This window comes from Marmota flaviventris, chromosome X (genome assembly GCF_047511675.1).
Source record: "Marmota flaviventris isolate mMarFla1 chromosome X, mMarFla1.hap1, whole genome shotgun sequence".
NCBI lineage: Eukaryota > Metazoa > Chordata > Mammalia > Rodentia > Sciuridae > Marmota > Marmota flaviventris.
In genome coordinates, this window is record NC_092518.1 from 44,487,681 (window position 1) to 44,510,504 (window position 22,824).

Below are 22,824 nucleotides of genomic sequence, written 5' to 3' on the forward strand. Positions count from 1 at the left end.
CCACGGCTGCAAGGCTGCAAGTGCTCATAGGCAGGGTGTCCAGCCTAGAGTGACAGAGTCAATTTGCTTGGGAAGGTATGCCACTGGATGATGCCATTACTCCAACATCTAGGTCAGAACCCTCACCGCAATGCCAATATGGTCATGTACATACAAAAGGAAAGGCTTGGACATTGGTGAAGGCCTGCTTGATTTCCTCAAAGGCCTTTTGTTGGGCTTGTTCTCATAACAAAGATTCTTATTCTCCCTGCCCCTCCCCCACTTTGTGGCCTCATAAAGGGTATTTGCCAAGATATATAAATTAGGTATCCAGATTCTACATAAACCTGTGGCCTCAAGGAACTCTCAAATCTGGTGTCAGTTTGACAGAACCAGATTGATTAGATAGCCTGTTTTTTCACTGGGCCAAGTTGAAATTGTCCTTGGAATAGGTGAAAACCAAGATATTTGACATTTTCTTGACAGATTTGGGTCTTTTTCCTTGAAACCTTGTAGCCAGCTTTCCATAGGAGGGTGAGGAGTTGTTGTGTCCCTTCCAAACAATTTTGTGTCTCTCTGGCCAGTAGTAGATCATCCACATACTGGAGCAGTGTACAGCTATGTTTGTCTACTAGGAAAGCTTTTAAATCAGAGGATAATATCATGTCAAAATAGTTGCAGAATTTTTAAATCCCTGAAGCAGTCTAATCTATGTTAGCTGGCTTTTTCTCTGTTCTCAGGATTTTCCCACTGGAAGGCAAAGATTGTTGGCTCTGAGAGGCAAAGTGGGTACAGAAGAAGGCCTCTTCTTTTTGTCCAGATATGTCAAGAAGGCAGCTTCAGTGAAGATGAGGCCCAGCAAAGTATGTGTTAGGGACAACTGGGTGTAAGGTAACAGTGGCCTGGTTTACTGCTCATAAGTCATGAACTGGCTGACAGTTGTCTATTCCTGGCTTTTGGACTGGCAAGAGAGGTGTGCTCCAGGATGACTGGTAGAGTATAAGTATTCTAAACTTGGGAAGTATCACCACTGATCCCAATTTGTGCCTTGTGGGGAGTGAGATATTGCTTGGTGGGTGGGCCCAGCACCTGGCTTTAGTTCTACTATTGGGGGTATGTTTGGGGCCAAACAAGGAGGATTTTCTTCAGCCTATACCCCAGGCACCTTGAAAGGAAGTTCAGGTCCTTGTTGTGGCCTTTGAGACTATAAAGGCACCACTCTTCTCCTTGGGGGACCATGACAGGATTTTTGTTTCTGGCTGTGAGAATTGAAAGTTACCTGGGCCTGCAGTTTTCCTAATAGATCCTTATCAATTAAAGCCACATGGCAGTTGGGGAGATATAGAAATTTGTGAATAAATTCAGGCTGCTTAAATTGCATCATTGAGGCAGTAAGAAGGGGTGATTACCTCAGCTATCTGTGGCTCCCACAATAATGACTTGCCTCTGTAAGAGGAACCCACAGGTTGAATCACCATGAAATATTCTGCCCTGGTATCAATTATGAAGTCCATGGGTCAGCCCCCCATGATCATTTGGACCTTAGGCTCCTGGGGGCCTAACAAAATGTAGCCCAGTGTGTCCTAATCTCAGTTTCCTATGGTGAGCAATCCAACAAAATCATCCTCGGGAGCTTCATATGGTCACCATATTGATTGGTACTGTCCTTGAACCAATGAGTCTCTCCCCTTTTGTCTGGGGATTGGGTAATATTCCTCTGTTGGGCATCCTCATTCTTCCAGTGACCTTCTTGAAGGCAATGAGCATAATGATTCCTTCCTAATCTCACCTCTAGATGTGGTGATCCTTCATGTCGGTTCTTCCTCTGGTCTCAGCTCTGGCCTACAGGACACCTCTTTAGGAGTACCTCAGCTGTTACACTAGAGCATTGGTAAGTAGATCTACCTTCCACTTCATTGTCTGGTCCAACTCATATTGGACTTCTTGGTCTCAGTTGACAAATACTTTCAGTGCAACCTCCAGTTGCTGGTTGGCATCAATTCCTGTGGAGCCCTCTAACTTCTGTAGGTTACACTAGATGTCTTCCTGGGTCTAGACAACAAAGACTGCATTAACAATTCACTGATTCTTAGCTACCTAAGTTGAAGTAGGTGTAAAGAAAAAACACTCCACATAGCTTCTCATGTAATTGACTTGGGCCCTCTTCAGGTCCCTAGAGAACATCTGAGGTCTTGCTCATGTTCATGGCCTTCCTCCATCCTTCTTTCATGCTGCCGTAAAAAATCTCTTGATAATGCTCATGAGTCTGAAATTCCCAGTCATCATTAATGTCCCATTGGGGATCTTCCTTGGGGATTTGGCTCTGGGTATAAGCCTGCTTATTCATGGTTCCTGCAGGGGCATGTTCCTTCAAGCACTTTAATGTGGCCTGGGTAATTAAGCAGCGTTCTGCAGTGTTAAAGTCAGGAATAGCTGGCAGCAATCAGTCCAAGTGTGCATGTGGGTCTAAATGAGAGATCACATTGAATCCATCATACCCTGAGGTTTCTCAATTAAAGAGGGGGTATGGTTTTTCTAATTAAAAAGCTCAGTAGTTGTAAAAGTCTGATATATGAAGGTGCACTGTCCCCCTTTCACCTGACCATCTTGATCATAGTAGATGGGGCTCTGGGTTTCTTAGCCAGTATAAACCCCGACTTAGACTAGGGTCATAGACTTTGCAGAAAGACTGGCACTGCCCTAAGGTATATGAGGATCATCATGGACCTGCAGATCAGGACTCCATACTCATTCAATGCTCAGTCCATCTCATTCAGTCGCCATTCACTCACTCATTTCTTAGAGGCATCTATAGGGCATCTCAGCATCTATTGAAAGGGGACTACCAGCAGGGTCCTCCTGGTGTTTCTGAGCCAGAGTATATGGGGTTAAGACTGGCAGCTCCAGGGTGGCTACTATCAGGGGCATTTTGGGTAGCCTCATGGGACAGGTGGCCTCAGGGGTGTGAATGGCCTCTGACAAGGTTCTAGGTGAAGTAAGTACAGGAAGTACAGGTGACAGTGGAGGTTTACAGTAGTGCATAGGAAGGGGAATCTACTCTGGCTACCCAGACAGAATGGGCTTCTTGGGTTCTGGTCAGCATTTTGAGGGAGCCATCCCCTGGGCGATCATAATTTTACAGTTCTCTTCCAGATAAGCCTTCACCCAGTGTGGCCAAGAGAGGACCATGTATTGCTACCAGTCAATGTAGGGGAATTGTTCAGGGTGGCCTGGGTCCCCTACAATGGTCCTAAACACCTTGCTAATTAGTTATTTATCTAGTGATCCCTTGGAGGGCCAACCTACTTTGAATGAAGGCCAATATATTTCACAAAAGGTCCAGAGTTTACTAGGAGTGAACCTAACTCCATAGTCTCTGAAATATCCTTTTTTGAAAATTTTTATCATATGCTCTGTGGGGGTAAGATTTCACTGTTTACCACTCATTTCTTCCCCCTAAAAGATGACAACTACACAATAAAAAAAGAAAGGGGAATGGGGTGAGCACTTGTGGAGATATTTAACGCACTTCTTAGCATTGGCAGGTCAGTATAAACCCCGACTTGGACTAGGGTCATAGACTGTGCAGAAAGACTGGCACTGCCCTAAGCTATATGAGGATCACCATGGACCTGCAGATCAGGACTCCATACTCATTCAATGCTCAGTCCATCTCATTCAGTCACCATTCACTCACATTCAAAAAGCACCTCCAATCTGCCACCCTATTCTTTAGAGCTACAGTTTTGTCTTATACAATATAGACTACTTTGGACAACTCTTTTCTTCAGGCTCCCCTTTTGCCATTTAGGGACAGGTCCACCTCTTGACTTGGGTTCCTACCTGTCTAATGGGTGATGCTGCTTTGCTTAATCCTGGACCCCACCAGGTTCCTTTGTAATCCTGGCATGCTAGGAGGGCTAGTCACTTACTGATCAATTGGTCCATTGGCAATAGGCAAACTCACTTCTTCCGGCATCCCAGGGCTTGTGACAAAAGAGGTGAAATCACAATCTCTGAATCCCCAACATGAGCCCACAAGAAATGTTGCAGGACTCTTGCATGCAGAGACAGGACACTAGGGCTTTCAGAAGGAAGCAGCATTTGTTTTAGCCTGCACTACAGCAGATTCATACCCAGAGGCTGAACCCCAAATACAGCATGTCTTTGCCTTATATAACCTCTGTTAGTGCCCCTGATACATGTTTGCCCCTTTGATTCCCCTTTATGATAACATACATTCTGGTTGGGTATTCTATACTATAGAATGGCAGCAGAGTTTTGACAGAGTCATGACAGAGTTACAGCAGAGTTGCACATGAGCAGTGAGGATGCCACTTTACTTTCTTTTTGTACTGGCAGCATGTGCATACAAAATTACTGAGTACACCACATCACCTTCTCTTTGTTCCAGGAGCACCCTTACCTCAAATCAAGGTGAAATTATATGAGTGTATATACCACTGTTATCATTTCTCAGTAAACTTCATTTCCTTGAAACTATAAAGTAAATATCAAAAAGAATATACAACAGCTAGATTGCAGTTCAAAAAGACAGGAGTTATTTTTGTAACATTAACAGCAACTAGGAACAGACTCCACATTATTGTTTTCCTGCATTATGAAATCTCAATTCTAAATAGCCGCCTATGTATGAACATGCTACATATTTCTCAGAAGGAATGACTTAAGTGGATATGTAGGGCTATGACAAATAGAATTGTGACTTTCATCATTTTTAAGGCTAATATAAGTTATTATGTATACAAAATGCATATTTAGGTCCAGTTGCCCTCTATGGAACATGCCAGAAGTGAATCTCACATAGTACAAAGTAGCAAAAAAATAAAGCAACATAATTTGTGACTGACTACAAAATTATAGTTTTACAGTGAAAATAAAGAAAAGAGCAGAAAATAAAAGTAGAGCAGAATTAATGGGCATTCTCATCAGTCACGTTCTGGAAAACTCTTCACAATGAATTGCTAAAAGAATCCATGATCTGAATTTGTAGATTTTGAGCTTGCAAACACTTTTTTCAATAAATTTATTGTGTTAATAATCTAGGAATATTTTTGAGATTTCTAATCCTAGAAGAATTCAAATACCCATTAAAAAGGTACCAATAAATCAAGCTGTGTCACTATCCTGAATTACCCAGTTTTTACCAATCTTATAGGAAAACAATATCAATGAAAGAAACAGTGGTTATGATTCATCGAGCTCTTTCCCATTTGAACTGTCTCTTCTTGGGCAAGTGCTGAGGGATATGACATTATATAAAGCATTTTAAGTAAAATCATTCACTTTTCTTTACAAATGATAGATTATGAAAAAACACTATGTTAGAATCAAAGTAAGGCTCTGATTATCCAGGCAGTTGCTCTAGTTCAGATATTAGGTATGCATCAAAATCTCACCTATGAGAAAATGCAAGAAAGTTTAGATGTTAAATGATTGACTTATGAGAGACTTAACTTAAGCAGTGCATTAGTCCACTGATAGGGATTAAATGGATAGTAATTGTAGGAAGGCAGAGTGTGACTGGAGGAAGTGGGTGGCTGGGGACATGCCCTTAGGCTTTACATTTTGCCCTTAGTGAGGGGAGAGCTTCTCTCTCTCTCTCTCTCTCTCTCTCTCTCTCTCTCTCTCTCTCTCTCTCTCTCCTTCCTGATGGTCAAGTCCTGAGCTGCTTTCCTCTACTGTGCCCTAATGTTCTGCCTCATGTCTGGCACAGAGAAATGGAGTTGGCTGTCTGTGGACTAAAACACTGAAACTGTGAGCCCCACATAAACTTTTCCACTGCTACATTGTTCTTGTTGGGCAAGAACAGTGCAATAACAGTGATCACAGCAGTGCAAAAGCTATTAAAATAGCAGGTGCTCTTTGGTCAAATACAACTTACGTGACTTGGTTTTCTTGTGTAGGAAAGAATTTAAGATCCCAATGTAAATGGGCCTTATTATGTTATTCATAAGTGTATTGACGACGTGTGCTCTACACAGGCTAGTTTTAAAAGGTGCTTCCACTTCTGATGCAGTGACTAAAAAATCATGTACAATTTTATGATTAAAATTACACATAATTTCCTTAGATTTGCTAATGTACAGCCAGCTTTGGACAGCAAGCTTTCAAAGACCCATAGAGTAAATCTCCATAGAAGAACAACATTCTTATAACAAGAGAAAACACAAAGCTCTAATCTCTCCACTTTCCCCTCAAATGTTCAGTAAAGGTTTGAAATACTTTTCATATATTTTCCTTCCTACTGTTATGGGTGATATCATAATGCATGATAAACACATACACTCAACCCACACATGTATTTTTCTTTCCTTCCCATCACCTTGATCCTTAGGTTGTCCTTCACTTTCTCTTTCCTTAATAAGTGTACTCTCCTGATTTTCTCTTGGTGGCACAGTTTGCTGAGGTGCTTCTTCACCAGACTCCTGGGCCTGTTGGTGTATGTGAGCAAAAATTAAAAGTTTGGCTGATAATACAAGTACTAACTTAAATATGCATAATAAATTGATATATATAATATCTTTTTCAACCTGATTCTACATACTTATTTTCAACAAAGCTACTCTTCCCATGATGAGGTCACTCCCACAGGAGTTAACTGCAATGATTTTGTACAGATTTTAATCTATGTTGGATTGGATGTGTTCAATCTACTGTTAATGGGTATCGGAAGAAAATCATCAGGCATATTTCCTGGGAACATAAGAGCATTCATCCAGGCCAGCACAGAAGAGAATTCTCCTTGATGAGAACTCTATCAGCAGGGAAATTATTAACATCGTATCTATAATATCTTCAACATTTCTCAAAATTATTTTTCTATTAACAGAAAATATAAAGTATGAAAATACTCACAACTACAGACTCAACAGGCTGAGAAGACTCGTGTTCATCCTGTCTTCCTCCAGCTTTAGTTCTTGGTCTTTCTTGTCTTCTCATGTTCCACCCTAAAACCTAAATAATGTGATTTGAAGTATAAATTTAAAGGACAACATATTTGACCATTCCATGTAGTCTAGATAATGTGTAATTTCTTAAAATGTAGAAAAATCTTTCAAAATAAATCCTAGGGTACTACTAATACACAATGTATTCCCTGTGTTCATTGAACCTGTATTTTATCCATGCTAACAGAGAAATTCTCTTAAGGCACATGGCAAACAGAATATGTTTTGGTTGAGATTTGGTTGGACAAGTTAATGTATCATTATGGAGACATGTAGGAAAATTCTCGTAGAGAAATAAAATTCAAAGGGCTATTGAATAAATACACTCCCAGCAACTAAGCCCATTCTAAAATAACATTTTTCTGGAAATACACAGTCTTCTTAATTCCCTCCCAAACCCTTTACAGCTATTTTGGTACCAGCCATAACACAGATGATATGGTGAGATATAGATGGCTTAGTCTGCCACCCATTGTCACTCTGTGCATCTTGGGGACACAGAGGCAACCCCATGCTGTCCCCACATTTTCAGGCTCTTTCTCACTATCTTGCCCCATCTATTATGACAGCCACCCTCAATAGAGCCCACATTACTCCCTCGTCCCAGCCCCTCTAAGATCACAAACACTCACTGTGGTGAGATGGATGATGACCTCCAGATCCTCCCTATGGAGCCCCCAGTCTAACATGCTGGAAGCACACTGGCACCTCTTCACACTACTGGACAGTAGTCCTTCTGAGAGAGCCGATCTAAGAACCTACCTCCTGACACTCAGCAAGAAAGAATCGAGCCTGTGAAAATAAGGAAGTAAAGACTGACCGCACAACCCGCCTGGGCACCTCTCTGGGCACGGGAAGCAAAACGCATGCGCAGCAACTGACACATAGCAGGGAGCATGCGCAGTGTTGGTTGTCTGGAGGGGGGGATGGGCTTTTCCTGCCTCCATGGAGACATTCTGTCTTGCGCACTGACGTCTTTTGGGAACCCTTCCCCCACCTTCTTTTTCCCCTCTGCTGGGGTTTACTTTTTCTATCACAAAGTTTGAGAGTAGACAGACCAAGGTTGTCTTTAAGGAAAGATGTGTTTCAGAAAGACCCAGTGTGAAAGCAATACTTATTAAGAAACTTAATACATATTTCCCCCCTCTATTACAATTGAACATGGGTGCTCTCCACTACTGAGTCACATCCCAGCCCTCTTTAATTTTATTTTGAGTTGGAGTCTGTAGAAGTTGTGAAACTGGCCTCAAAGTTTTAATTCTCCTGTCTCAGTTGGGATTACAAGATGTGCACCCTACAAACTTATTTTTGTATGTGTTTTGAACAGATAATTTCATGCTTGCTGCTGCTGCTTTTTTCCCTTTTCTTTCCTTCTTTCTGTCATGATTTCACTGTCTATATCCACTCCTATAGAATCAATGCATTCAAACATATTTAATTTTGATGGTCCCATTGTATACCTTTAAATTTCTGAACAAACTTTTGAAACATTTCCTTGACCATTTCAGGGCTCAGCTATATCCTTAGATATTGGTCCTGGGATCTAGGCCAAGGTTATTGTCACATGATGTACAGTAATAATGGCTATGCTTATCATACACAGATGATCATCATTCCCAAATATTAGCCCAATCACTGGTGCATAAGATAAAGCTGGCATTTTTGCTTAACACTGTAATGAAGTGTAGTACTTTAATAGGGGAACTAGCATCTAAGATAAGAAAAGGCCTAAGTGATACTTATTCTGATGTAGAAGTGTAGCGTAGAAAGAGATCATTGAAGGTGGGTGATGGCGGTTATAATTGGGAAGGAATTGTGGTGTAAAGTTTTAGGATATATAGATAGAGAAATGCTATTTTTTAATTTTTAGTTTTAATTTGCCCATAATAATTAACTATATTGTGTATTGGTATAGTTTGTGATATGTGTGTGTATGTATATGTATGTATGTGTGTGTATGTATATGTATGTATGTGTGTGTGTGTATATATATATATATATATATATAGAGAGAGAGAGAGAGAGAGAGAGAAATGAACAACTATGGTAAAGAGCATTTCCTTCACCTCAACATTTATCCTTTATTGTAGTTGAGATCCAAATCCTGTCTGCTTGTTATTCTGAAATACACAGTCCACAGTTTAATGTAGTCTCCCTACTCTTTTATACAACATTAATATTTATCTCTCCTATCTGGCTGTATTTTGGTACCAAATATACAACCAATCTTATCTCCCTCCCTTCCTTCTTCTCTCAGCCTCTGTTGACCATTGTTCTACTCTCCATTTCTATGAGGTCAGCTTTCTAAGTTTCCACATATGATTGAGAACATGCCATATGTCTATCTGTGATGAAGGTATGGTTTCTGAGACATGAGTTTCAAAGAATATTGGGGTGACAAAATGTCATTTGACACTTAGTTGTGGAGTGATAGGCATTTTGTGAAGTTGGTGAAATGAAAAGTGGAGTTCTTTGTAATTTTCTTCTAGGTAAGAGAATCCTGTATTATTAATGTTGATGTAGCCAGTGGAATATAAACTCTTCTCTTTGTGGACATTAGTGTAAACAGTTTCAGTTCTCTTTATCTCTTTTTATGTATCTCGCAATTTAATGGGGTAAATTGTATATTGAAGTAAAAGACAAAAAAGGGGTCCTTGATGAGCCAGCTATTCTTATTGTCAGTAAGATACAGTGTTGCCCCAGCTCCTATAGTTTCCATGTATCTGGGCTTCTAATTAGAAAATATATTGAGTGGGAAAGCAGAGGTTTCTCAGTCTCTCTCATTCCCTAAATTGTAGCTTGACTAGACATGCCATTTTTCAATTTTTAATATGATGAGAGTATAGTTCTTGACAGTGTTTAGTTCAAATTTAATTTTTTTTGTTCTTTCTCAGCATGCACATTATCATTACCAAATTTTACTCAGTTTCTCCATTTTTCATTCTAGTTTTTAGTGTTGTGCATTTCCAAGTACTTGACAAATGGGCAATACTAAAATCTAGATTTATACTTTCTGTGAGCAAGTAATAAGGAAATGGTCAAGGTAATGCCTTCAGAATACTGGAGGGTTGTACTTCCTGAGGAATAGTGCTTGATGAATTCTGAATAGCTCCACTGCAGCTTCCAAGGGCAGGCTTCCATCTGAAACTCTTCCTTACTTCCTCTCTCCATTCCTGTTAGACCTTACCTCTGGACAACCAGAAATATTCAAAGGATTGTTTTCTGTTTTGTATGTAAGTTGTGAAATAGCATTGGTGACACACTGAAGCAAGAAAAGCTATGAATAATAAAGAAGAAGAATTGCCAAATGATCCTAAGGACTCTCAGCTGCTTAGCTAAGAGTTTGATCTAGGATTGGTGGTAGCAACTATACCTCAGGAACAGTTCAATTTCCAACATGATCAGTGCTGTCCATATTCTGGGTATAGAATTCTGTACTTCATTTTACACAGAATCATAGAGATGCAGGAGGGTCAGAGTACATCTACAAATTCAGGACAGCTGACATTAGAGTACTGTAAGCAGTGTCACCTAAACTCAGACTGGTGGTTCATGTTATGTCATCTCTTCCCATACTTGCCTCATAAATTGGGAGCATATTAAGGAATTGGAGGTCAGGTACACTGCAGCAAAATGTAGACTCAATATATGGCCAAGAGCACAGGACACCACAAGCCCATGCTGGCCCTTTTGCCTGTGAATTCCTGTGTGTCCACATGATGCTTATCATACGCCCAACAGACACTGTTACTGGAAGTTGGAAATTTTATTCCATCAACCATTATATATTTGGTCGAAATGTAAAATCCCAGAACAAATAAGATAAGTACACATGAAAGGACACATGTAAAAAAGGAGACACAAATGGCCAACAATTATATGAAAAAATGTCAACATCTCTAGCTATCAGGGAAATATAAGTCAAAACTACACTGAGTTCATTTTACTCCACTGAAAATGGCAATGATCAAGAATACCAACAATAATAATGATGGTGAAGTAGTGAGGGAAAAGGTATATTGTTGGTGGAACTGCAGACCAGTACAGCTGCTCTGGAAAGCAGTGTGGAAATTCTTCTAGAACTAGTGATGAAGCCTGGCATAGTGGTGCAATGTAATCCCAGTGGATTGGGAAGATGGGACAGGAGGACTGAAAGTTCAAACCCAGCCTCAGCAACTTAGCAAAGCTCCAAGCAACTTAGAGAGTTCCTAAACAACCTAGTGAGGTCCTGTCTCAAAATAAAAATTTTTAAATACCAGGCTGGGGTTGTATCTCAGTGGTTAAGTGCCCCTTCGTTCAATCACTGGTACCCCCCTCCAACAAAAAATACAATTAGGGATGGAACCACCATATGACCCAGCTATCCTCCTTCTCAGTATTTCTGCAAAACATATAAAATTTGCATACTCTAGTGATACAGCCACCTCAATGTGTATAGCAGCATACTTTACAAAAGCTCAATTATGGAATAACCCAGGTGTCCATTAATAGATTAGTGTATTAAGAAATTGTGGTGCATGTACACAGTGAATTTCTACTCAGCCATAAAAAAATGAATGAAATTATGGCATTTACCAGTAAATGGATGGAAATGGAGGATATCATGCTAAGTGAAATAAGCCAAACTCAGAAGCTGAGGAGTTGAATTATTTTTCTCTCATACGTGGAAACTACGTTAAAATAAAGGAAAAGTGGAGGGAAGGATAAAATATATAATGACAAAGGGAAGGCCAATAATTTAGAAGGAGTTTAAGAGGCACAGTGGAGGGATAGGTAAGGAGAGACCATGCAGAATGTGCCTACATAAATACACTACAGGGAATTTCACCTTTATGAATAAGTAGAAAAAAAGACTTAATCATATATAAATAAATAGACAAGTGAAAGGAAGTCTAGTAGGGTAGAAAAGGGAGAACAGGAGAAGGAACAGAGGACAGGAGGGAAAGGAGGAAGGGCAAAGAGTGGATCATGAACCAAAATTGAATTCCATGCATGTATGTGTTTGTTGAGATGAACCCAACCAATATGTATAAGTATAAAGCTCTTAAAAAAAAAGAATGATGGTGTGCATCAGCGTATGGTGGCACATGCCTGAAATCCCAGTGACTCAGGAGACTTAGGCAAAAGGACTGAAAGTTTGAGGTCAGCCTCAGAAACTTTTGTAAGATTTAATGAGAGAGGTCTCAAATAGAAAATTAAAATACCTGGAGACATACCTCAGTGGCAAAACATCCCAGGGTTTAATTACCAGTTCAAAAAAAAGTAAGGTGTATGTATGCTTAATAGGGTTGTTTGATGCAGAATCACCTTTTTGGTTGTGTGGATATAGATGTGATTCTGAGTTGTAATTGTAGATTGTGCATAGTAATGGGAAGAACATAGGAAACAGTCATTGGAAGGGCTTCTCTATGACATGTGGTCATAATCAGGCTGAGAGTTTATGGAGAGGAAAAACAGGTCTCTTTTTTCCCCTCCATATCTTCTAGTAACTATTAAAGTAAGCTCAGAAGTATTTACAGATGATGTAGCATTGTTCCATTGAACATGTGCCAATAGTTCTTTCTCTGTGTCCTCACAAATATTCCAATAAATTCAGTATTATAGTTTTTTCTATAGTACAGTAAAATAAGGATTACTGAAAAAAAAAAGTAAAGCTTATTTTGTCCCAATGATTTAGGGACACTGTGTGATGTCAGTGTGCTACATTTTCAGAAATCTTTTAAGACAAAAACAAAGCCTCTTACTTTAATCAATAAAATATATGCCAACAAATATTTTATGAACTTATCAGGTTACTACTACAACCAATATGTACAACATGAGCTCCATAGACAAAATGTTTAAAAGTATTTGCTTTGAGAAAAATCAAAGGTTTTGCACTTTGACCTTGAATCCCCAAATCAGCAGTATACTAGATTCAGGTATTGTGAATTTTATGAAAATATTACATTATTTGAAGATGAAATAAAATCATAAAAAATGGACTCCTCACATGGAAAAGTGGCTAACAAATAACATGCACTCTGAGTGTGAGTTGCTATTATACCTCTTCTCATTTAAAAACTCAATAACTAGAGCTATTTTCATTACCACATACAGATCTAGGATTGGCCTGCCCATCCATGATCATATGGCACAGATCAAAATTACGTAGGCAAATTTATGGGGTGCTAACTTTTATATTTCCTTGCACGTAAGATTATTATCAGCATAGAAGCAGAAAAGCTGGTCATTTTTAGGGGGACACAATTATAGGCATCTTGCAAAGAAGATAAGTTCCATGCACAGTGTGAAGTCATGAAAGTATGGAGCTGCTTCTTCTATCTCTGGCTTTTCTGTAGAGTCTAATGATGAAATGAAGTGACCCAGAAAGTGCGTACATTTGAAAACCTAGTTCAGCATTACTCAAAGCCTTATAGAAACCTTAGTTTCAGAGAACAGGAAAAGAAGTATTATGTCCTAAGCATTTATGAAAGCAGTGTTTACATGGAACTGGTTATGCCTGTCCATTATTGTAAAAAAGGAAAAAAAAAGCATGACATATAAAATAGCAGAAATAGGCTGTTATTATTCAAAGATATGATTGTGTGTTTTAAAAAACAAAAAGGACTGATGAATGAAATAAGCATGTTTAGTAAGGTTGCTTTATAAACAATTTATCAATGAATATTTTACGTGCACCTATCAGCTCCTATATATTCAGTTTCATGTATAAAACTTCAAAAATGCAATATTGAATACTATCAAATACCTAGGGAAAACGTTAACAAAAATATACAAGACCTCTTTGGAGAAATCTATAAAAGTTTATTGAGAGATATTGAAGTACAGTATTCAATATAACAATGGCCTGACTGGTTTCAGCTTGTCTTCATTTATATATCTGGTTGCCCTTCACCTATAATATAAACATAGCAGTTGCAAACATTACTAGGCAGATCTTTATTACATGGCATTAAAGGCATAGAAACAGCAACAGAGTTTTGATTTTATAAAACGGACTCAATCAAGAATTCCAAGAGTCACTGTTTTGCTTATATACAATTAAGCCTCTATGTAGACTTTGAAAGAGGACTTGTGCACACACATATTATCACTATTTTAATAATATACCATACTTTTCACTGGTATAGGAAGTCAAGTTTATTTCATTTTAAATGAAATAAACTTGTCTTCATTTAAAATGAAAATGGTTGTAAATAGAAAGTAAAATTTTAGATGCTTTTACTAAAAAAAAATTATGCAACACAGAAAAACAAAAGGGATTAAGAAAAAAGTGTAACTGAAATGTTGTACCTAGAAATGATAATTTGAATATGAGGTAGCTAAAACAGTTATGTCACATTTGGAACTGCATAAGGTATGTGAAAGGAAGTTCAGTGTTGCATTTGTCTTCCTCTACTGTGGAAAACAATGTCTGCTAGTTTACCTCCAACTGATTTTTATGTAAGGTAATCTTGATTCTTCATCTTCAACAATGGTCTATCTGGACTATGAATAGAGCCGCTTTTTACACTTGAAAGCACTCTAGTTCATGAAATAAATTATATGGACATACTAGTTTTCAGGCATTACCATTTTTTAAGCATCAATGTGAAGAACATATATACCATATCTTATAGGAAGGCAAAAAATAAATGAATAAATACACATGTTGATAAGTAAATAAATAGGAGGAAGAAATGGAGGGAGTCATGTGAAGTCATGTGTGAAGTAAAAGGGCAAGTAAGACACTTGGAAATGCCAAAACTTGTGTCTAAGAAGTGCTTTGGAGGGGCTGGGGATATGGCTTAAGCGGTAGCACGCTGCCCGGGTTCGATCCTCAGCACCACATACAAACAAAGATGTTGTGTCCACCAATAACTAAAAAAATAAATATTAAAAAAATTATCTCTCTCTCTCTCTTAAAAAAAAGTGCTTTGGAGGGACAACTGCCAAATTTCAGAAGACCTTCCCTTATATCTATGATATTTAGATTCAGGTTCTACTGGGATATGATTAAAAAAAATCCATGTTTTTCACAGATACAAAAAATTTAATTCATACTTGGAAAATATTAGCATTCAAAAATGTATTCATTTTCAATTATATAATATATTTAATACCTGTTACCGTTATTCATTGTTGGGACTATTCCATTTTATTTAGTTATGTAATCTTAATTGAGTATTTGTATGAATAGCTATCTTGCCAAACAGCAGTCTTGTCATTTATTATTTGTATTACTATTCATTTTACATTTTACATTAATTCATACAGGTCTTTTATTAGGTACTTCTTTCCCTTTCCCTTAGGTTTATTCTTTTGCTTTCATGTAACTTTTCACACTGCAAGTTCACATACCTTGTTAACATTTTTAACAATATATACATTTAAATAAATAATATTCCTAGGATTGTATTTTAGTCATGTTTAGAATGGACCTCTACATTATCAGAGAACAATCTTCCAATGTAAACAGTCTAATAGCATGGTTTAGCATTGTAAAGAAAAAGCATTCAGAAGACTAAACTCAAGGTTTTTCTTCCCTAAATACCAAGTAATTCATTAAATTCAGAAACCTGTGTAACTAAGAGTCATTAGCTTGAAACCTGTGTAACTAAGAGTCATTAGTTTGATTAAAATGCTTGTGTAAAACATACTTATATTGGCTACACAGGAAGTCATATTGTGTTAGAACTTCAAGAAGTAGGTATATACGCTAATCTCCATACACTCTCCGTTCATCATAAGCCACAGAAACTATACTGCCTGCTGCGATCTTATTTTTATCATTCAAGGCTTCATCAGGGAAAGGACTGCATATGCTATTATTCTTTAACAATCAGCTAATTCAAAAGCAGACTCTCAGAACAGTCATTCAAGTCTCCAAACATAAAAGAAGAAAACATCCAAGTGTTTGCTCATTAGCTTAGTGACAGTGAACACTCTATCCAAATATTTTAATTTGATTCAAGCAAAAATTTTATGATAAACAAGTCATGGAAAACAAAATACCATTCCACTCTACCCAACATAACCAAAAAGTGTAATAACCAGCAGTGAAAATGATTTTAATGCATATGATTTTGAATTCACTATTTTAGAAGGTGGGTTTAGAAGTTAAGAATTCATCCACAATCCCTCAAAATATGTTAGGGGTGATACTAGACTCTACTTATCACATTAGTTTATTTCATAGGAAATGATTCTACAACTGTGTTATGTAGTTCTAAAAACAGAAATTATAAAATAACCTGAAAATTGTTACCTGATGTTGGAGAGAATTATATCAAAAGTTGAAAATTGCTTTCATATTTTATGATTCATTATGGTGTTGACCCAATTTGTTCTTGTAAGTGCAAAACAGGAAACTGGAGTCTGAATTACCTTGCAAAGTATCTTTATATGTGAACTCTAGTATTAATGCAGCAGTAATATTATCTCTATAATATTAAGAATACAATACCCTGGAACACCAATCTCCACAATTTTGCATATTACTGAATAATATAATAATATACCTGCTTCTGGCAGTTGAGGAGGCTGGTTGTAAATTCCCCTTTGACATCAAGGCCATCTCCTTTTTTACCTCCAGTTTTTACCAGAGACATCTCCTGGAGATCAGCTTCCAGGCCAGTCCCTTAAAAATAAAAAAAGGTTCTTAAGTGAATTTGGCAAGATGGAGGTACAAGAGCCTCCTCACTTTACTTCCTCCTATTGATACAATGAATAAACATCTGCATATATATCCATTCTCTTTGAGAAAAATCCAGAAACTAATTGAGAGAGTCCTATATATCAGAACATGGAGAAAATAGCCACATGTAAATAGGTAGGATAACCAGAGATACACTCTCATCACAAAACCCACAAAAGGAACAGCACCTTACAGTCAGGAAGGAATACCCAACCCCCAGCTTTCCCCAAGAAGACCACACATATAGTTCCTCTATTTTAGTCCTCCCACTCTGAGGGACTGACTTTCTAACTCACATTTCAAAATGCAACAACATCTCAGAGCCCCTGAGACCACCAAGAAAATGAAAGTGTTTTAAACAGGCAAGGAAGCACACACTCCTTTTCCCTAACCTCAGTGCAGAGTAAGCAGATAATAATGGCCAGAGACCTGGAAGAGATTTTCCTGCACACTTTTCCCACCTCCTCCCTTAGGACTGGGCTACTAAATAGCCTCTCTATAGGTGCCAGTGAGGGAATGTACGTAAACAACAGACCTCCAGAAGCCTGAATGATCTTGTGAGCCCTTCTCTTGCCTTCCCCACTGACCATACCTCCAGGGATTTAAACAGGTCTCCAACATCTCCCTGGATATTGGTCGAGCACATATCATATGCCCTGACATTTACAACTCTAGGCCAAGGGACAGGCCTCAAATCTCTGTGTGTGAAGTTTAACTGTATCCATGAGTCCCCTGACCACAGAGAATGAAATATCCCTTGACAGATGAAATGATAAAGAAATTGTGGTGAGTATATACCAGTACATGTACAGTGAAACTTCACTGATCCTTTAAAAATAAGGATATCTTGTCATTTTGGACAACATGTATGTATCCAGTTACCATTATACTAAATGAAATCAGGCACATAGTCACAGGAAATTACTACATGATGTCACTTGTATGAGGAATCCAAAAAGAGTTCGTTGCACAGAAGTGAAGTAGAACATGGTTTACCAGGTGTGGGGATGTTTGGAAACAGGGAAATTTTGGTCAAATTGCATTAAATTTTATAGACTAAATCAGTCAAGATATCTAATGTACAACATGCTGATTATTTAACAATATTGTGTTGTAACTGGAAATTTGCTATGAGTGTAGTTTTCAGGTACCACATACAACTCCAAAATATTTTTTAAAATGTAGAGAAGATATGTCAATTTGTTTGCGTAAATCATTTCAATATGTCTGTTCATCAAAACATCTCATTGTACATGTTAAATTTATATAATGGAAACAAAATGATAATAATATTTATAATTCAGAGAAAAACATGAAATTTGGGAATGATAATATTCACCTCATAATGTGAAATGAAACTTGCAGCCTGGGGTGATAATACATTAGATTAATTAGTTATATATTAGAAACTGAAGAACATAACAACAGAACTTTGTTTTCCTTCAAAGAAGCTAAAAAATATTTTGCAAATATCAGACTTTTACTTTCTCAAGATTCCATTCAGGGGGCTGGGGATGTGGCTCAAGCGGTAGTGCGCTCGCCTAGCATGCGTGCGACCCGGGTTCGATCCTCAGCACCACATACAAACAAAGATGTGTCCGCTGAAAACTAAAACATAAATGTTAAAAAAAAGATTCCATTCAGACACCTCAGTTGCCTCCTTTGTACATCGGTGTTATTTTACTCACCACAAGAAATCAGTTACTTTGGACACCTATGACTACACTGCAAGTCCAACATTGAAATTACTTCTCTCATTGATACTCAGACCCTTAGCATCTGGTATGAGTAGACACCAATAAAAACTGAGTGAAAAAAGTCTTAGTGATTCCTAAAGCTCAATAAATAACACCAAGAATCAGTAAGTGGCATGGAAACAAATAAAAAGTTTCAAAAGAGTAAAAGAAACAAGAGCATGAAAAGAGAATATAGAATAGAACAAGTCTTTGCTAGCTACTATTCTGACAAGGGATAAATACCCATAATATATAAAAAGCATAAGAAATTGAACACCAAAAATACAAAACAAAACAAACAACCCAATCAATAAATGGGCAAATGAAGTAAACAGACATTTCTCAAAAGAAGAATACAAATAGGTAATATATGAAAAAAATATTCAACCACCCCAGTCATCAGAGAAATGCAAATCAAAACTACATTGGGATTTCATCTCTATTCTACCAGAATGGCACTCAGAAAGAATACAAATAATAATAAATGCTGCAGAGGAGGCAGGGGAAAAAGTACACTTTGTTGGTGCAGATGCAAATTAGTAAATAATCAGCATGGAGGTTTCTCAAAAGCCTAGGAATGGAACAAGCATATGAACCAGCTATCCCATGTCTTGGTTATTTGTTGGAAAGAAATAAAATCAGCATAATACAGAAATACATGCATACCGATGTTTATAGTAGCACAACCCACAATAGCCAACATATAGAAGCATCCTAGGAATCAATTAACAAACAAATGGATAAAGAAAATATGGCCAAGGAAAAGGGAGGTATTATGGAATAAGAGTGATCAGATTATTTTTTATGCATGTGTGAATATGTCAGAATGAATCCTACAATTATGTATAATTATGGTACACCAATTAAAATCATTAAAAGTTTTGGAAACAACTGATCTCTTTAACTGTCAATGTCATGAAAGACAAAGGAAGACTGCAAAGTAGGTCCAGAAAAATTGAGACTAAATATACATGAAGACAAAATTTAATGGACAGAACTATGGGTTACAAAAAAATAGTTTATAATTACAAAGAGACTACTGGGACAGGTGGAAAAATTTCCTGAATTTAGTAATTGTACAAAGTTATATAACAGACCAACTTTATCTTTGTATATAGGGTACACATACACTTAGAGTAGAACTCTTTCATTAAACATTTGAAAATTAAATGATTCAATATAAATAAGATAAATGGAATCAATAAGAACATAAAAAAGGATGTGAATATCAGTACATGACAAAGACAGAGTGGGGAGGTAAACAGATGTTGGCCATGAGATAGAATGATAAAGGAAGTAAGGTGGAAGGTGGGCATGAAACCAATGGCAAAATGTATGATCAATTGGTGATTAAGGGGATATATATGAGTTTTAATTGTACCATGGTTATAATTTTCTTATAAATTTTATTTACTTGAAACTATAAAGTAAAAATTAAAAGGAATATAAAACAGCTAGATTACAGTTCAAGAAGACAGGATACCAACATAGTTGCCCATTAATAGAAGACTAGATAAAGAAAATGTGGTGTATATTTGGAGTTTTACTCATCCATAATGAGGAATGCAATTAAGGCATTTGCTGGTAAATGGATGGAAGTGGAGATCATCATGCTGATTCAAATAAGCCAGCCTCAGAAAATCAAAGGTCAAATGTTTTTTGTTTTATTTTTTTTCATATGAAGAAGCTAGAAATAAGGAATTTTTTAAAAATTGGGTGAGATGTCAGGATCATAGAAGGGCTAACAATGGCATAGAGAAAGGAGGTCTAAGGGCAGGGAGAAAAAAAATGGGAAAGGGGAGGAACTGCAGAATGAAACTGACCAAAATATATTATGTGCACATATGAATATATTACAATAAATATTGTTTTATGTATAACTATAATGCACCAATTCAAAAATTAATTTAAAAAGCATCATGTTGTACTTGTCAGATTTATACAATGAAAACAAAATAACAAGGTTTACAATTTACATATCAAAACACGCAATATGAATTTGGGAATGACAATATTCACAACCTCAGTAATGTTAAATAAAAGCTACAGGTTAGTGTACTGGGATAGTTGATGCATTAGAACCCCAAGAGCATAACTTTGAGACTCAGTTTCCTCCAAAAAGTGAGAGCAGGATTTTGCAAATATTACCTTTTTTTCTCCAAGTCTCCTTTCAGACAACTTAGTTGCCTTCTTTCTACTTATCTATTAGTGTACTCACCATATTAAATCAGTGATTTAGGGAGCCTCTTTGCCTAGACTATGAGTTAAAATTTGAAATCACTGCTCTCTTTAGAATTCAGATTCTTAGTACAAAGCATGTTACATGACATAAGTAAGCAGTAATAAATACGTAGGGAAAGTCTTAGTAAACAACTTTTGTCTTTAAAAACATTAATGTCATGAAAGACAAAGAAAGACTGGGAAACAGGTTCATATTAGATTAGACTAGCAGTATACATAAAAACCAAATTCAATGGATTTTACTCTTTGTTTGAAAAATATTCTCTGAAATAGATTAGTGGGACAAGGTGGAAATTTACATGTAGAGTATGTATATAAAATTGTATATTCTCGGGGCTGGGGTTATAGTTCAGTGGTAGAGTCCTTGCCTCACACATGTGATGCTCTGGGTTCGATTCTCAGCACCACATAAAAATAAATAAATATATTTTTTAAAATTGCATATTCTCAATGCTTAATTATCTGAATTGAATAACTCTACAAGGTTATGTATAAAACACATACTTTTCTTGTTTGTAGTGTGTATAGACACTCAAGGTAAAACTCTCCCATAATATTTGAAAATATAATGATTCAGTATTCATAAAAATAAATATAATATCAGCAAGTATATAAATGAGTGGATGTAAATATCATATATGACAAAGACATTGTGGAGAAAACAAGATATGGGCACAAAGATGGAAGAAAAAAGGAAGGAAGGAGGAAGGTGGAAATGAAACCAACATGGCAAAAAGTAAAACAATTCATGAAACTATGTGAAAACTCCATGATTTCAATTGTACAATTGCTATAATATTCTGTAAATCTTATTTGTTTCAATATATAAAGTAATAACTATAAAAACTTCCTTTCCTCATACACTAGATTATAGATTATAATTATAATCTAGATTATAATCTAGATTATAGAATATAGTTCAGGGAGTCAGGTTATTTTTGTAACATTAATAGTAACTAGGAATAGATTTCACTTTGTTGTTTTCCTGTATCATGTAATCTTATCCTTAAAGACAGTCTGTATATAAACCCACTATTTTTTTCTTACAGGAATGGCTGAGTGGAAGACAAATAGAAAATTGTATCCCTCATCCCATTTATGGGTCACAACTGATTTTGTTTAAAAACAGTTATATTAGATCAAATAGTAAGCCATGAGTGAATCTCACATTGAACAAAGTACCAAAAATAACAGCGACATAATTTATGAATGACTGCAAGATTACAGTCTCACAGTCACAATAAAGAAGTGGAGTAGAGTGGAATTAATGGGCATTCTCATCACCTTCCAGAAAAAAATAAAAATAAAAATAAAAACCTCTTCACAAGCAATTGCGAAACGAATCCATGACTTGAATTGTGCAGATGTTTAGCTTGCGAACATTCTTTTTTGAAGAAATAAATTGTTTTATCATAATCATGGGATTCTTTTCTAGTTTTCTTATCCTACAAGTATTCAAATACCCATTAAAGACAGTTAGAAAGGTACTAATAGAGCAAGCTTTATGACATTATCCTGAATTATCTAATTTAATACCAACTTAAAGTAAAACAACAATGGCCAAAGAAATGGGTCATCATTCATTGAACTTTTTCCTCTTTGAATTGTCTCTTACTGGATCAGTGCTCAGAAATTTGAATTTATAGATATTTGAGTATTAAGAATTTTAAACAAAAGGATGGACAATGAGAAAACACTGTTGGAATCCAAGTAAGGCTCATCTCTCCTAGGCAACTGTTCTTTGGTCAGACTCAACAACATACAGGAAGGGAGCTAACATCCCCATGTAAACTGGGCTTATTTTGTTATTGTTATGTTATTATGTTACAAGTGTGTTGACTCAGCCCTTTCTACAGAGAGTAGTGTAAAAAGGTGCTTTCATTTCTGATGCAATAACTAAGAAATGAGGTATAATTTTATGATTAAAATCCAACACCATTTCCTTGGATTTGCTATTGTAGAGGCAGCCAAGGAAAGCACAGTTTCTGATACCTACAAAGAAAGTCTCCAAGGAAAAGGAATGATTTTTATAGCAAGGGAATGCACAAAGCTGCAAAATATATTTTCCACATTCTCAATCAAATTTCAGGAGATGCTTAAATTCCTTTTCCAATATTTTCTTGCCTGCTGTTCCTGGTGATGGCATAACGTCTCATGCACACATACAGCTTACCCTACAGACATTCTTCTTGCCCTTCCCATCACCTTGATCCTCAAG